This window comes from Amblyraja radiata, chromosome 28, assembly GCF_010909765.2.
Source record: "Amblyraja radiata isolate CabotCenter1 chromosome 28, sAmbRad1.1.pri, whole genome shotgun sequence".
NCBI classification, from domain to species: Eukaryota; Metazoa; Chordata; class Chondrichthyes; order Rajiformes; family Rajidae; genus Amblyraja; species Amblyraja radiata.
Window position 1 is genome coordinate 28,599,664 of NC_045983.1, and position 16,653 is coordinate 28,616,316.

General features: G+C 47.1%; 1 protein-coding gene across 1 annotated transcript in view; it reads left to right on the forward strand.

Annotated features, from left to right (window-relative positions):
- Window positions 1-16,653, forward strand: part of LOC116989034 (cytosolic arginine sensor for mTORC1 subunit 2) — a 117,642-nt gene that overhangs the window by 59,467 nt on the left and 41,522 nt on the right. The window lies entirely within an intron of this gene.

The window sequence follows — 16,653 nt, forward strand, 5'->3', positions numbered from 1 at the left end:
TGCCTATAAACCACATCCTGGCTACAGCAGGATGGTGGGGGGAAAGACCGTTCAGAAATTTTATAATAAGCCGTTGGCAAAACCTGTTTTATTTGCAGGAAAGATTTTACAGACTGCAAATATTTAATTTAAGCCCAGGGGAGCAATTTAATTTCTTTGTTGTTATTGTTAAAAAATACCATTGTGTTTTTCTACAAACAGATTCATTGGTTGGTACGATAACACACTTCCTCCCTCAAAGACTTCGGCAGTGATGTAGTAATAACTGTTACACGGTTTGAAATCACAGAGCTTTGAAATCTTCACGGAATCACTCACGTGACTCCGAAGTAAAATAGTAAGATTAAATGAGAACTTATCAGTTTGAAGTTTGATCTGTATTTTATGAGGAGTTACGATGAGGGATTACGTGCCCTCCGCTCCCACCCTCAATAATATGGGTCAAATTCATAAACTGATGTCTCCTTGTCTTTACTATGTTTACTTCAATAACTGTGTCTATCTGTGATTCCACACCGCTGCTTTGAAGTATGCCGCGCATGCGTGCTGAGCGGGTTCTTCACGTAATCCTTCATCGTAACTCCTCATAAAATACAGATCAAACTTCAAACTGGTAAGTTCTCGTTTAATCTTACTATTCATCATCGTTGAAAGCATTAGCAACGCAGTGGCGCTGGTTTCCGACGGGAACGGTGACGGACGCACCACACATCTCTGTCCTCCAGTTACTATGGACTTCCGCCGCTGGAAGTATAGGATTTTGGTGTGTGTGTGCTTTATCATCATTCCTTACAATGCTATGTTCGACAGTGATCGCAACTTCTACCGAAGTGTGGATGGCCGTTGGCTCGCTAGAAGCTCATCCGCCCTTTGACGGGTCTTGTTTTTGGTCCTGTTGGGGGTCCACAGCCCCCTCCTCACCTGGCAAACCAGGTGGGGGAGACGGTTTAGTCGCCGACTGTCTGACCATGAGGGGGGAATATGGATAGGACAGGTTTGGAGGGATATGGACTAAATGCTGGCAGGTGGGACTAGTGTAGCTGGAACATGTTGGCCGGTGTGTGCAAGTTGGGCTGAATGGCCTGTTTCCACACTGTATCACTCTATGACTCAATCTCTACCACCATCGTAACACCCTTGCCTAATGTGCCCCGAGTCCAATTCTGATTTTATTCCCATTATTAGGCTTCCTTTCTTTTCTTAAAGAGACTGCATGAATGGACACCTCTCCTTTGATTAATCTTTCCTTAACCTTTTCACGCAAAGGGTGGTGGGTGTATGGAACGAGCTGCCAGATGGTAGTTGAGGCAGGGACTATCGCAACGTTTAAGAAACATTTAGACAGGTACTTGGATAGGACAGGTTTTGAGGGATATGGGCCAAACGCATGCAGTTCGGACTAGTGTAGATGGGACATGTTGGCCAGTGTAAGCAAGTTGGGCCGAAGAGCCTGTTTCCACACTGTATGACTGTGACTCCATGACTTGGGGCATCACTGGACAGAACCCGAAATGTTGGAAGAACTGAGCAGGTCAGGCAACTTCAGTTGAAGGAATGGACAGATGACGTTTCAGGTCCGAACCTTTCAATCTGAGGAAGGGTCCTGACATGAAACGTCACCTTTATCCTATAAACCCCAGAGATGTCCAGAGATGTTGCCTGACCCACTGGGTAACTAAGTACTTTAACACGTTGTGCCCTTTCTAGGTTTCAAACTAGTTGGAACAAAGAACTAAAAATCTTCAGTCTGACAAAAGGTCTGAAGAAGGGTCTCGATCCGAAACATCACCCATTCCTTCTCTCCAGAGATGCTGCCTGTCCCGCTGAGTTATTCCAGCATTTTGAGTCTTTAATTAAGTAAGGCTCTTTAGTCTCTATGACTCAATCTTCATCCTCCTCACCCTGTTCACCACCCTCCCCACATCTCTGCCTTTAAGAATAAGGGGTCGGTCATTTAGGACTGAGATGAGGAAAAACATTTTCACCCAGAGAGTTGTGAATCTGTGGAATTCTCTGCCACAGAAGGCAGTGGAGGCCAATTCACTGGATGTTTTCAAGTGAGAGTTAGACATAGATCTTAGGGCTAATGGAATCAAGGGATATGGGGAGAAAGCAGGAAAGGGGTACTGATTTTGGATGATCAATCATGATCATATTGAATGGCGGTGCTGACTCGAAGGGCCGACTGGCCTAATCCTGCACCGATTTTCTATGTTTCTACCTGTGTCTGAACTACACTTTCAGCCATTCCATCTTCAATAGCCAGAGGAATTCCCATTCAATCCCAGAGGAAACCCGCCTTTACTGTTTGCTGGCCTCTCCACTCTCTTTCTCAGGACGGCCTTTGTTATCTGGGAGCTACGGTGTAACCTGACTGACTCCCTCGTATCTGTCCATTCTGTGATGTGGTTTATATTCCCTGTGTCCATCTGCGTGCGTGTGCGTGTGTACGTATGCGGGGCAATGAACAGCTGGAACACAGTGTAACGCCCCACTTCCGGGGACAAGGTCAGGTCACGGTGTCTGACAGGAATAGGTCTCATGGATGATTCACGATGGCGGATTAGTTACATAGATGTTGCTGGTAAGGTGTAAGCAAGTGCAGTGAAAGGCTCTTGCAATCAGGCATGAGTGTTTCGTTTAGTTTAGAAATACAGCACGGAAACAGGCCCTTCAGCCCGCCGAGCCCGCACCAACCAGCGATCCCCGCACATTAACGCCACCCTACACACACTAGGGACAATTTTACATTCATACCAAGCCGATTAACCTACCAGCCTGTACGTCGTTGGGGTGTGGGAGGAAACCGAAGATCTCGGAGAAAACCCACGCAGGTCACGAGGAGAACGTACAAACTGGTTTCCCTCCCCCCCCCGCACTCTAAAGACGTACAGGTTTGTAGGTTAATTGGCTTGGTACAATTGTAAATTGTCCCTAGTGCGTGTAGATAGCGTTAACGTGCGGGGATCGCTGGTTGGCGCCGGTCTCGGCGGCCCTGTTTCCGCGCTGTATATTTAAACTAAACTAAAAGTGACAGAGAGAGAGAGAGAGAGAGAGAGAGAGAGAGAGAGAGAGAGATGGAGGCCGGAGCAGAGAGTTGAAACAGTGGGTCCTGGATCTGATGTTCGCTGCACAAGATCTGGTAAATTGGGGTTGATCTTATTTTAAAGTGCAATTGCGCAAGTTGGACAAGGAGATAGTTGTTTATTTCAAAGCAGCTCGTCAATGCCCCGTGTTGCCAGGAGGAGCACAGGAGAATTAGTGAAGTGGCATCGATCCAGTGAAGCCAAGTACAAAAATACATTTAAAAAAAAATATGTGGCTTCCTCTTAAAGGGGGAAAAAAAGAAGGAACTTGTGGTTTTCGCAGTGACCTGAAGGTGCCGAATAAATGCCTTGAACGTGCAGTCTTGCCTGTAGTGGAATTTGGTTCTGGTCCAGTGAGCTTTGCTCCTAATACAAGCAGCTATGAATTGGAGCACTAACATGGCTAGTGTGGGACGGAACTACAGATGCTGGTTTAAACCGAAGATCAACACAAAAAAGCTGGAGTAACTCAGCGGGACAGGCAGCACCTCCGGAGAGAAGGAATGGGTGATGTTGCAGGTCGAGACCCTTCTTCAGACTACAGCCTACAAACCTGTACGTCTTTGGAGTGTGGGAGGAAACCGGGGAAAACCCACGCAGGTCACGGGGAGAACGTACAAAGCAGCATCTCCGGAGAGAAGGAATAGGTGACGTTTCGGGTCTTGGTTCTTGGTTTCTTGGTCAAGATCCTTCTTCAGACCTTCTTCTGAAGGTCCCCTTTAAACATTGCCCCCTCTCACTTAAAGCCATCTCGTCTTTGATACTTCCAATCTTGGGGGAAAAAAGGTTCAGACCTGGTCACCCCTCAGCCTCGGAAGTTCTACCCCTGGTAATAATTTCTTCAGCATTTGTTCTGTATTAAAATGGAGAAGTTGAGTTTCTGAAATGGTAGAGCATTTAAAAAAAAAATAGTATATTCTATAACTTTACAGCCACGCACAATAAATGCAGGATTTTTAAGTAGAAACGAGGAACTGCAGATGCTGGTTAATACACATAAGGACACAGTGTGTGGGAGTAACTCAGCGGGTCAGGCAGCATCTCTAGAGAACACAGATAAGTCACATATCGGGTCGAGACGCGATGTTCCCGATGTTGGGGGAGTCCAGAACCAGGGGTCACAGTTTAAGAATAAGGGGTAAGCCATTTAGAACGGAGATGAGGAAATACTTTTTCACACGGAGAGTTGTGAGTCTGTGGAATTCTCAGCCTCTGAGGCCGGTTCTCTGGATGCTTTCAAGAGAGAGCTAGATAGAGCTCTTAAAGATAGCGGAGTCAAGGGATATGGGGAGAAGGCAGGAACGGGGTACTGATTGTGGATGATCGGCCATGATCACATTGAATGGCGGTGCTGGCTCGAAGGGCCGAATGGCCTACTCCTGCACCTATTGTCTTCTTCACACCAAGAAAACCAAGAAAAACTTTGATGAAAAACTGGCCCGTTGATTATAATGGTATTTTAGTTCATTTTAATTTCGAGCTACAGCGCGGAAACAGGCCCTTCGGCCACCAAGTCTGCGCCGAGCAGCGATCCCCGTACACGAGTTCTACCCTACAGAACAGGGACAATTAACCGAAATACCTGCACGTCTTTGAAATATGGGAGGAATCCAGAGCACCCGGAGAAATACCCACGTAGGTCACAGGGAGAAGGTACAAACTCCGTACAGACAGAGCTCGTGGTCGGTATCGAACCAGGGTCTCTGGCGCTGTAAGGCAGCAACTCTACCGCTGCGCCGCCGTGCCGTGCCGCCCCATAGGGGGACTGAACTCTACAATCGTCTCATTTCAAAATGTTGAAATGGCTTTGACAGTCCTGCCCCAAATCTGGCTGTAAAGTCCATCTGTCTTAGAGAGAGGGGCTGGATTATTCACCCTCTACCTCCCTTTAGTTCAGTTGCAGATACAGCAGGGAAACAGGCCCTTCAGCCTGTTAGAAACATAGAAAATAGGTGCAGGAGGAGGCCATTTGGCCCTTCGAGCCATTCATCGTGATCGTGGCTGATCGTCCCCAATCAATAACCCGTGCCTATTCTCCCCATATCCCTTGATTCCACTAGCCCCTAGAGCTCTATCTAACTCTCTCTTAAATCCCTCCAGTGATTTGGCCTCCACTGACCTCTGTGGCAGGGAATTCCACAAATTCACAACTCTCTGGGTGAAAAAGATTTTTACTCACATCAGTCCTAAATGGCCTCTCCCCTTTATTCTAAGACCGTGGCCCCTGGTTCTGGACTCGCCCAACATTGGGAACATTTTTCCTGCATCTAGCCTGTCCAGTCCTTTTATAATTTTATATGTTTCTATAAGACAACCCCTCGTCCTGCTAAACGCCAGTGAATACTTGCACTAAAGGTTATTCCGTTTATCATCCATCAATACGCTATGGACAGCATGGTTGTAATCGTGTATTGTCTGTCTGCTGACTGGATAGTCACAACAAGAAGGCTTTTCACTGTACCACGGCACACGTGACAATCAACAAAGCTAAACTTCACTCAGCAGGTCCACGCCCACCAAAGATCAGCCATACACTCGTTCTATTCCTACACACACCACACCATTTGCAGAAATGCCAATTAACCCACAAACCCGCGTGTCTTTGGAATGCGGGGGGAAAACCAGAACGCCCGGAGAAAGCCCACGCGGTCGCGGGGAGAACGTACATACTCCATACGGATAGCTCCCGTGGTCAGGATCGAACCCGGGTCTCAGCCGCTGTCAGGCAGAGACTCTACCGCTGCGCCACCGTGCCGCCACCCTGTTAAGGCTAAATGCTTTCAATGAGGTACTTGAGTACCTGACCGCGACCAGTGCATTTCCATTCAGCAGCGGTGGGAAAGGGTGCAAGAAACAGCCTCCCCTTTCACTGTCCGTGGTAGCCTTTCTTCACGTCTAATGAGCTTAGCTTCTCTTCAGGCAAAGGACCCAAGCTGCCTGCCAAAAGTGCTTGTGCGATTATGCTGACTCTGCAGTTTTGGCCGAGCCAGACGCACAAAGCAGCTGAACAAATAGAATATTTCTCTGTCGCTATACTCCCCCAGCTTTTGCCAAACACATTAAAGCCTGGAGAACTGCATGTGTTATCAGTCACCGTGATGCACCCTTGCAGTCCTGTTACTGCATGGGTTGTGGTTTCAGCAACATATTAAAATTACAGCAAGAGAGTGTTAAGGGAAGGAACTGAAGTTGCTGGTTTAAATCGAAGGTAGACACAAAATGTCTGGAGTAACTCAGCGGGACAGGCAGCATCTCTGGAGAGAAGGAATGGGTGACGTCACTGGTCGAGACCCTTCCTCAGACTGATCTGAAGCTTGTTCAACTGTGGGATAGTTTTTTGATATGGAGCCGGAGTTTTCTTCATTATGGTGAAAAAAGCGATTTATAAAATTTAGTTTGAGGAGCAGTGATAGGCACGGTGGCGCAGCGGTAGAGTTGCTGCCGTACAGCGCCAGAGACCCGGGTTCGATCCTGACTACGGTCTCCCAGTGACCACGTGGGTTTTCTCTGAGATCTTTGGTTTCCACCCACGCTCCAAAGACGTACAGGTTTGTAGGTTGATTGGCTTGGTATAAATGTAAATTGTCCCTAGTGTGTGTAGGGTAGTGTTAATGTGCGGGGATCGCTGTCGGTGCGGACTCGTTGGGCCGAAGGGCCTGTTTCCGCGCTGTATCTCTAAATTAAACTGAATCGGCTACTGGCTGTGACATCATGGGCAAGGTGGCAGAGGGAACAAACACAATTTGGAAAGGGAAATGCCATTTTCCTTTGTAAATCGGCCTTGAACGTGGCCCAAATGTGTGTCCACAGCACAGATTCCTCACAATGATGTTGATGGATTGGCCGAGGTTTGAAGGACTCGGCCTTCAATAGACAAAAACACGCCGTGTTACGCAGCTGAGGCCAATTATGATTGCCCTTTCAATGTCTCTGCTTCCAGCATGCTACAATTCCTAGATAACACCTGGGGCGGGGTTAATTAACGATTAATTTAACGATGAATTAACCTACAAACCTGTACGTCTTCGAAGTGTGGGAGGAAACCGAAGATCTCAGAGAAAACCCATGCAAGTCACGGGGAGAACGTACAAACTCCGTACAGACAGCACCCGTAGTCGGGATTGAACCCAGGTCTCCAGCGTTGCGTTCGTTGTAAGGCAGCAACTCTACCACTGCGCCATCGTTTAGTTCTTAGGGCTAACGGAATCAAGGGATGTGGGGAGAAAGCAGGACCAGGGTACTGATTTTGGATGATCAGCCATGATCATATTGAATGGCTTGAAGTGTCGAATGGCTTACTCCTGCACCTACTTTCTATGTTAGCCCTCGGACCTCTTCCTACCGGCCCTTTGTCCAGCGTCCACTATCTCCTCCTCCCATTTCCCGACCTTTGGGGGGCGGGCTGGAGACGGGAGCGTGGGCACACTCCGTAGCGGATTCCGCGGCCCGTTGGGGTTTGGCAACCACCTGCCCGTCGACTCCAGTGGCTCTACCTGGTACTTTGTACAAGGAGGGGCCCAGCAGAAATTTCCCCCCTACAAACGAGGATGTTGCCAAGACTCGAGGGCCTGAGCTACAGGGAAGGTTTGAACAGGCTGGGACTCTATTCCTTGGAGCGCAGGAGGGTGAGGGGTGATCTTATAGAGGTGTACAAAATCATGAGAGGAATAGATCGGGTAGACGCACAGAGTCTCTCGCCCAGAGTAGGGGAATCGAGGACCTGAGGACATCGGTTTAAGGTGAAGGGGAAAAGATTTAATAGGGGTAAATTCTTCACACAAAGGGTGGTGGGTCTATGGAACGAGCTGCCAGAGGAGGTGGTTGAGGCTGGGACAATCCCAACGTTTAAGAAACAGTTAGACAAGTACATGGATAGGACAGGTTTGGAGGGATACGGGCCTAACGCGGGCAGGTGGGACTAGTGTAGCTTGGGCCGAAGGGCCTGTTTCCACACTGTATCACTCTGTGGCTTGTGCTCTGTACTCGGGGGTGTTTGTGCTCAGTACTGACAATGATCCCAGTAAGGAGTACAGTTCACAAAGTGAATCTTGTTCTTGCTCCTTGAATGTCATATTACACCAGGCCACACCTTCCACAGAAGTAAGATAATCTCACCAAGGTTGAATAATATTGATTAAAAATATTTCTCATGCCGTGGGTCACTTTTCGTCATGATTGTATTACTGTTAAAGTACTTTTGCAGCGTTCTGTTCTGGGACGTGCCAAAAAGTGTAGTCAAGCATTTTGGTCGTAGGAATGAAGGCGTGGATTATTTTTCTAAATGGGGAGTGAATCCAGTAGTCGGAGATGCAAATGGACGTTGGAGTGCTGGTGCAGGATTCCCATAAGGGTAATCTGCAAGTTGAATTGATTGTAAGGAAGGCAAATGCAATTTATTTTGAGAGGACTAGAATATAAAAACCGGGATGTGATGCTGAGGCTTTACAAGACGCTGGTCAGGCTGCATTTGGAGTGTTGTGAGCAGTTTTGGGCCCCATATATGAGAAAGGGTGTGCTGTCCATGGAGAGGGTCCAGAGGAGGTTTACGAGAATGATCCCGGGAGTGAGTGGGCTAACATATGATCAGCGTTTGACGGCACTGGGTCTGCACTCGCTGGAGTTTAGAAGGATGAGGGGGTACCTCATTGAAACTTACCGATTAGTGAAAGGCCTGGATAGAGTGGACGTGGAGAGGATGTTTCCACTAGTGGGAGAGTCGAGGACCAGAGGCCATACCCTCAGAATAAAAAGACGTACCTTTAGAAAGGAGATAAGGAGGAATTTCTTTAGTCAGGGGGTGGTGAATCTGTGGATTTTTTTGCTACAGACGGTTGTGGAGGCCAAGTCAGTGGGTATTTCTAAGGACGAGATTAAAGATTCTTGATTAGTAATCGCCCTGTCCCACGATACGAGTTCATTCCAAGAGCTCTCCCGAGTTTAAAAAAAATCAAACTCGTAGTAAGCACGGAGAATGAACGTAGCGGGTACGTCGGAGCTCGGGGACGTCTCTTAGCGGCTCGTAACGCTAACGGCAGGTACTCGGGAAGACTCGCTAACAGCAGGTAAGCTCGGGAAGACTCGTGAAGATTTTGCAACACGTTGAAAAATGTCCACGAGAGCCCCGAGTACCGACGAGCGGCCATTACCTTAAATCTTCGAGTTTGAATCAGGGCAAACTCGGGAGAGCTCTTGGAATGAACTCGCACCGTGGGACAGGGCTATAAGGGTGTCAGAGGTTATGGGGTTGAGATGGAGAGATAGATCAGCCATGATTGAATGGCAGAGTTGACTTGATGGGCCGAATGGCCTAATTCTGCTCCTATAACTTATGAACGCCTCATTTGGACAGATCTGGTGACCGGGCTTAGCTCAGAGCATTAAAGCATGCACTGAGTGAGATTGCCCCAAATGCCAACGTGGGCACAGTGATGGAATCAGTAAAATAACACCTCTCACCTGGGTGAGCTGTTACAGGATTGTAAGTCACTGTCCAAGTTGATGTGTGAATGAAGCTGGTTTGATGTACCTCTCGTTAAATCAGTGACCCCAGCACAGCACCATCCCCATGCACACTTGCAGACACATTTAGCCACAGTTATTACGTGGAATTTTAAAGCACTTATGTGATAGCACACGGTGGCAGCCTGACCTTATGGACACTTATTGCAGGAGGTTTAACAGCTAGTGTCAGCAGTTTGAATACAGGCATTGATTTATTTCCCAAGTCGCTATCTCTCAGCTTGCTAGGGCTTAACCAAGGTGGAAGTGCATCCCGGTTTTAGGCAAAGTTGATATTTGTGGTTAGACACAAAATGCTGGAGTAACTCAGCGGGACAGGCAGCATCTCTGGAGAGAAGGAATGGGTGTCGTTTCGGGTTGAGACCTTTCTTCAGACTTCTCAAGCCGAAACGTCACCCGTTCCTTTTCTCCATAGATGCTGCCGCACCCACTGAGTTTCTCCAGCATTTTTGTCTACATTTTCGATTTTCCTTCTTAAACATGTGAGCGTTCAGCATTTGTTAGAGTGAATGAATCATCTGTAGTTTCAATAGACAATAGGTGCAGGAGTAGGCCATTCGGCCCTTCGAGCCAGCACCGCCATTCAATGTGCAGGCTCGAAGGGCCGAATGGCCTACTCCTGCACCTATTTTCTATGTTTCAATGTGATCATGGCTGATCATCCCCAATCAGTACCCCGTTCCTGCCTTCTCCCCATATCCCCTGACTCCGCTATTTTTAAGAGCCCTATCTAGCTCTCTCTTGAAGGCATCCAGAGAACCTGCCTCCACCGCCCTCTGAGGCAGAGAATTCCAGAGTTTCCTTTATTCAGCAGACACTGGTAGCACAGGTGGTGAGAGCTTGTATTGAGGGGGGTGGTTCTTTAGTTTCGAGATACAGCGAGGAAACTGGCCCTTCGGTCCAGAAAATTCGGTGGTGGACCTGTATAAGGCTGCTAATGCAAAACAGGTTACAGACTGGGTGAAGAAATGTCATTGGGAAGCTGGTACTGCAGCAACATGCTGTGGTAACTGGTCTTTCCTGTGGTAATGAAAGAGCTGCTGTTCCACTCTTTTTGAAATGTTAATTCCAGAACAGGGGATTTACTATTCAAGGAGGCTTATGTGAAAAGGACAAATTTGTTGAAAAAGATTAACTAGTTGTCCTGAGAGCATTGCTCAGGAGATTTCTTGCTCAATTTTTTTCACAAGTCTGACCCTTTAGACTTTACTTTAGGCTTTAGCGACACAGCGCGGACACAGGCCCCTCGGCCCCCCGAGTCCGCGCCGACCAGCGGCCCCCCGTACACCAGCACTATCCAACGCACACTTAAGGACAGTTTACAGAAGCCACAAACCTGTACTTCTCTGGAGTGTGTGGGAGGAAACCGGAGCACCCGGAGAAACCCCACATGGTCACAGGGAGAACGTACAAACTCCGTACAGACAGCACCTGTAGTCAGGATCGAAACCCGGGTCTCTTGGGGCTGTCGGACCCATTTTGCACCAAATCTATATATCAGAGAGTAGGGTTTTCTTGTTTGTAGACAGAAATGCTGGAGAAACTCAGCGGGTGCAGCAGCATCTATGGAGCGAAGGAAATAGGCAACGTTTCGGGCCGAAACCCTTGGGTTTCGGCCCGAAACGTTGCCTATTTCCTTCGCTCCATAGATGCTGCTGCACCCGCTGAGTTTCTCCAGCACTTTTGTCTACCTTCGATTTTCCAGCATCTGCAGTTCCTTCTTAAACAAGGGTTTTCTTGTTTTATAGGAATATATATTATCACGTTCTGGGTTGAGGGGAGATTTGATAGGAGTATAGGAAATTATGAGAGGCAAAGAGTTGCCCCTCCGGTTCCTATTAAATCTTTCACCCTCTCACCTTAAACCTTGGCCCCTGGTTCTTGATTCCCCAACCCTGGATAAAAGTCTCTGCTCCCACACCCTATCGACTCCCCGTGTTATTTAATACCTTTGTGTCCATAACTTGAGTCTATGATGAGCGTTTGTCGGCACTGGGCCTGGACTCTCTGGAGTTTAGAAGAATGAGGGGGGACCTCATTGAAACATACAGTATAGTGAAAGTCTGGGATAGAGTGGATGTGGAGAGGATGTTTCCACTAGTGGGAGAGTCTAGGACAGGGGTGGGGAACCTGTGGCCTTAAGGCCGCATGCAGCCTTATAGGCCATTGAGTGCGGCCTTTTGAATGAATCCAAATTTGGTAGAACAAATCCTTTTATTTTTATTAATATGTTTTTGTTCATCTTTTATTATTTTTATTTTAATCTTAAAATGAACGTATTTAAAATACCAAAGAGTAAAAGAGGATTGAACGAAATAATCCTATATCTCATTGAAGTTTCTTGGATGCAGCCTTATTAGATTACAGCTAACTTAATGCGGCATTCCGACATGAAAAGATTCCCCACCCCTGGTCTAGGACAAGAGGTCATAGCCTCAGAATGAAAGGACGTTCTTTCAGGAATTGGATGAGGAGAAATTTCTTGAGTCAGAGGGTGGTGAATCTGTGGAATTCTTTGTCACAGAAGGCTGTGGAGGCCAAGTCAGTGGATATTTTTAAGGCAGAGATAGATAGATTCTTGATTAGTGCGGGTGTCAGAGGTTATGGGGAGCAGGCCGGAGAATATGGTTAGGAGGGAGAGATAGATCAGCCATGATTGAATGGCGGAGTAGACCTGATGGGCCGAATGACCTAATTCTACTCTTATCACTTATGTTTGAGAGGATTAAAATTCAGGCCAGAATAGTTCACAGACAAATTACTAATACTCTCGTAATATACTTTTTAGTTTAGTTTAGAGACACAGCGCAAAAACAGGCCATTCGGCCCCCCGGGTCCGAGCCGACCAGCAATCCCCGCATATATTAAGACTATCCTACACACACTAGAGAGAATTTTTACATTTACCAAGCCAATTAACCTCCAAACCTGTTCGTCTTTGGAGTGGATTTTACTCCACTTTTGTGCGGATTTTATGCAAGAATAAATCTGTTTGTTTTCACTGAGAAAGTTTGCGTGAAAATAACACAGGGTATAACATGAGAGCGAGTGTGTTGAGGAAGTGGTGGAAAGAAAGTACTTGTCATTACACAGTATCATTAATGAATTCAGAAGGTCCCGAAGTGTTAGGCAGCTAGCGAGGTACTCCTGACATGCAATGCAGGCAGTTTACTAACAGCAGGGTTTCACACCAGCCATGTATTTACCAGCAGGTTTTATTTTTAAAGCAAAATAACTTTAATAGCAAGTTTGACTTTAAAAATAACTTTGGAAGCAAAATTATTTTTAAGGCAAAAGCACCATGGGCGACCACTTTCTGTCTTAGAGTTGCTGTCTTACAGCGCTTGCAACGCTGGAGACCCGGGTTTAATCCCGACTACGGGTGCTGCCTGTACGGAGTTTGTACGTTCTTCCCGTGAACGTGTGCGTTTTCTCTGAGAACTTCAGTTTCCTCCCACACTCCAAAGACCTACAGGTATGTAGGTTCATTGGCTTGGTGTATGTGTACATTGTCCCGAGTGTGTGTCGGATAGTGTTGATGTGCGGGGATCGCTGGTCGGTGCGGACTCTGTGGGCCGAAGGGCCTGTTTCCGCGCTGTATCTCTAAACCAAACTAAAAGCAGTTTTTTGCTGGAAACAATCACCATGTCGGGCAGCATCTATGGAGAGAGAAGCAGAATTGATCGTCCAATACTTGGCGGAAAGCACTGGTTGCCTTATGGGGCCACGTGCTTCCCTGGCTTGTAGCAGGCGGGCCAAACTCAGTCTGCAAGTGTATCCAGGATCTGATTGTTAAGGCCAAAGTTCAAGGTGCGAGGGGGACAGATTATGTAGGCATCTGAGGGGCAACCTTTTCACTCAGAGGGTGGTGGGTATAAGGAACGAGCTGCCATGGGAGGTAGTTGAGTCAGCTACAAATGCCACATTTAAAAGACACTAGAACCGGTAGACTCCGAGTCTGATGCAAGATTCTGACCCGAAAAAGTCACCTATTCCTCTTCTCCAGAGATGCTGCCTGACCCGCAGAGTTACTCCAGCATTTTGTGCCTATCTTTGGTATAAACCAGCATTTGCAGTATCTTCCAACAATGCTTATGGATCACACTAGCACTTGAACGAGAGCAGCAAAAACAATCCTTTGTGAAAGCTGAAATCCCACCTATACTGGGAGGTCTGGAGATTTTCCCTCTGAAGTTTTTGAATGTTTAGCATACTGAGAATGTCTAAAAGCCATCAAAAATTGCATGATCAACTACATTTTCAGAATGATTCAAAATATAAAGATTATTTAATGGCCTCAACGCTTGGAAACACTTTGAAACAATTCACAAATGCAAGGTAAATTTAATTAAAAACGAATGTAACTTTCTGGCATGGGGCATTTCTGTCTCCATTGGACAAGGGCAGAAGGTTCTATCCCTCTTGAGTAAAGCCCGTGTCCCACTTTCCTGTGTTACTTACGAATTCTCCCGAGTTTTCCCCTTGATTCAAACTCGGAGAATGTCCGTAGGAGTCCGTAGATATTTCGTAGCGGCTCGTAATGCCGGCCCTAGGTACTCGGGGCATCAGGTAAGCCGGGACGTTTTTTCAGCATGTTGAAAAATGTCCACGAGTTTAGAAAGAAATAGCCCCGGGTACCTACGGCTGGCTTTTACCGTAATTTGAAGTTTGAATCAAGTGGAAAATTCGGGAGGATTCGTGGTAACGGGGAAAGTGGGACGGGGGCTTAACTCAGCGGGTCAGGCAACATCTGTAGCAAAAAGGAAAAGGTGGTGTTTCGAGTCGAGACCCTTCTTCAGACTAAGAGTCAGGGGAGAGGGGAACGAGGGATATAGATGGCATTTAAAAGAAATGAATTGAAGATTACGTTTGTGTCTGTCTGTGGTTTAAACCAGCATCTGCAGTTCCTACACAGGCCGTAGGCCACGTTCTTCAGCAGCGTACCATTTTTTAAATTTGGAAGCCACCCTGGTGTGAAGTTGGCCTGCAGGGTGAGTTCAGGTCTCGGGAGCAGAGATTGAACCCACGACTTTCTGACTCATAGGCGAGTGGGTTAGCAATTGAGCAACGTCCAACCTTTAGAAGCTATAGAGATCAACTCAGTTTAGTTTTAGTTTAGAGATACAGTGCGGAAACTGGCCCTTCGAAGCCCACCGAGTCCGCACCGACCAGCGATCCCCGCACACTGACACTATCCTACACGCGCTAGGGGCAATTTACATTCATACCAAGCCAATTAGTCTACAAACCTGTACGTCTTTGGAGAGTGGGAGGAAACCGAAGATCCCGGAGAAAACGCACGCAGGTCGCGGGGAGAATGTACAATCTCTGTACAGATAGCACCCGTAGTCAGGATCGAACCCGGATCTCTGGTGCCGTAAGCACTGTAAGGCAGCAACTCTACCGCTACGCCACCGTGCCGCAGCTAGTAGAGGCGAGCAGAAAGGATGATGAGAAAGAGGATTATTGAACAGCACAATGTAGCGTAAAGATTGCAGAGATGGGCAAGAATAGGCCGAGCTGCCCCGTTTAGTGTGTTTATTTTAATGTGTACCGAGGTACAGTGAAAAGCTTTTGTTTGCATGCTATCCAGTCAGAGAAAAGACCACACGTGAAGACAATCAAGAGACCGTGGGCGATTGTGAGATGATTGTAGATCTGCCTCTGTAGCTGACATGCAAATAGGTGCCTGGGGTGGGCGCCATCTTGGAACCATCAAGGTGAATAATGTGAAGAGCGTTCCGTGCAAGATAAAGTCCAGTAAATTCTGATCAAAGATCGTCCGAGGGTCTCCAATGAGGTAGATAGTACCTCTTGTATATATTTTTATTTTTGGCATTTTAAAAAACAGAGATAGCGATGGCGGTGCCTGAAGGTGGTGAGGATAAGAAGGGCGAGTTGTTATTATCTCTCTGTGCTGACTCTTGTATGACAACAGACAATAGGTGCAGGAGTCGGCCATTTGGCCCTTCGAGCGTATACACCGCCATTCACTGTGATCATGGCTGATCATCCACAATCAGTACCCCGTTCCTGCCTACTCCCCATATCCCTTGATGCCGCTATCTTTAAGAGCTCTATCTAACTCTCTCGTGAAAGTATCCAGAGAACTGTCCTCCACCGCCCTATGAGGCAGTGAATTCCACAGACTCGCAACTCTCTGGGTCAAAAAGTATTTCCTCATCTCCATTCTAAATGGCTTACCCCTAATTCTTAAACTGTGGCCCCTGGTACTGGACTTCCCCAACACCGTCCGAGAGTGATACAGCGTGGAAACAGGCCCTTCGGCCCAACTTGCCCACACTGGCCAACATGTCCCAGCTACACTAGTCCCACCTGCCATATCCCTCCAAACCTGTCCTATACATGTACCTGTCTAACTGCTTGTTAAATGTTGGGATAGTCCCTGCCTCAACTACCTCCTATGGCAGCTCGTTCCATACACCCACCACCCTTTGTGTGAAAAAGTTATCCCTCAAAATCCAATTAAACCTTTTCCCCTTCACCTTGAACCTATGTCCTCTCGCCCTCGATTCCCCTACTCTGGGCAAGAGAGACTGTGCATCTACCCGATTTATTCCTCTCATCATCTTATACACCTCTATAAGATCATTCCTCATCCTCCTGCGCTCCAAGGAATAGAGTCCCAGCCTACTCAACCTCTCCCTGGAACTCAGGCCCTCTAGTCCTGGCAACATCCTTGACAAGATGTTGCATCTGGTGTATCATAATTTGATTGGCATTCCTCAAGGCTCACGCCTCGGTCGCCATGGTGAAATCCTTTTAATACCCAGCAACCCAAACTTCCATTGTTCAAAATAAGTGGTGACTCACCAAAAAAGCCTGAAAGGTCTCTTATTTTGGACTAAAAGTACCCATTGAATCAGATGACACAGTGATGTATGAGGGAAGTGCTTACTGATATGAACAGGATTTATATTTTATCCATAATTTTTTGCCAAAGAATTATCTTTCCTGTATGTAAGAGAAAAGCTAAGGTTTCAATTGACGACTTAAAGGACTGTGTTTCCCTTCCCACTTACAAATC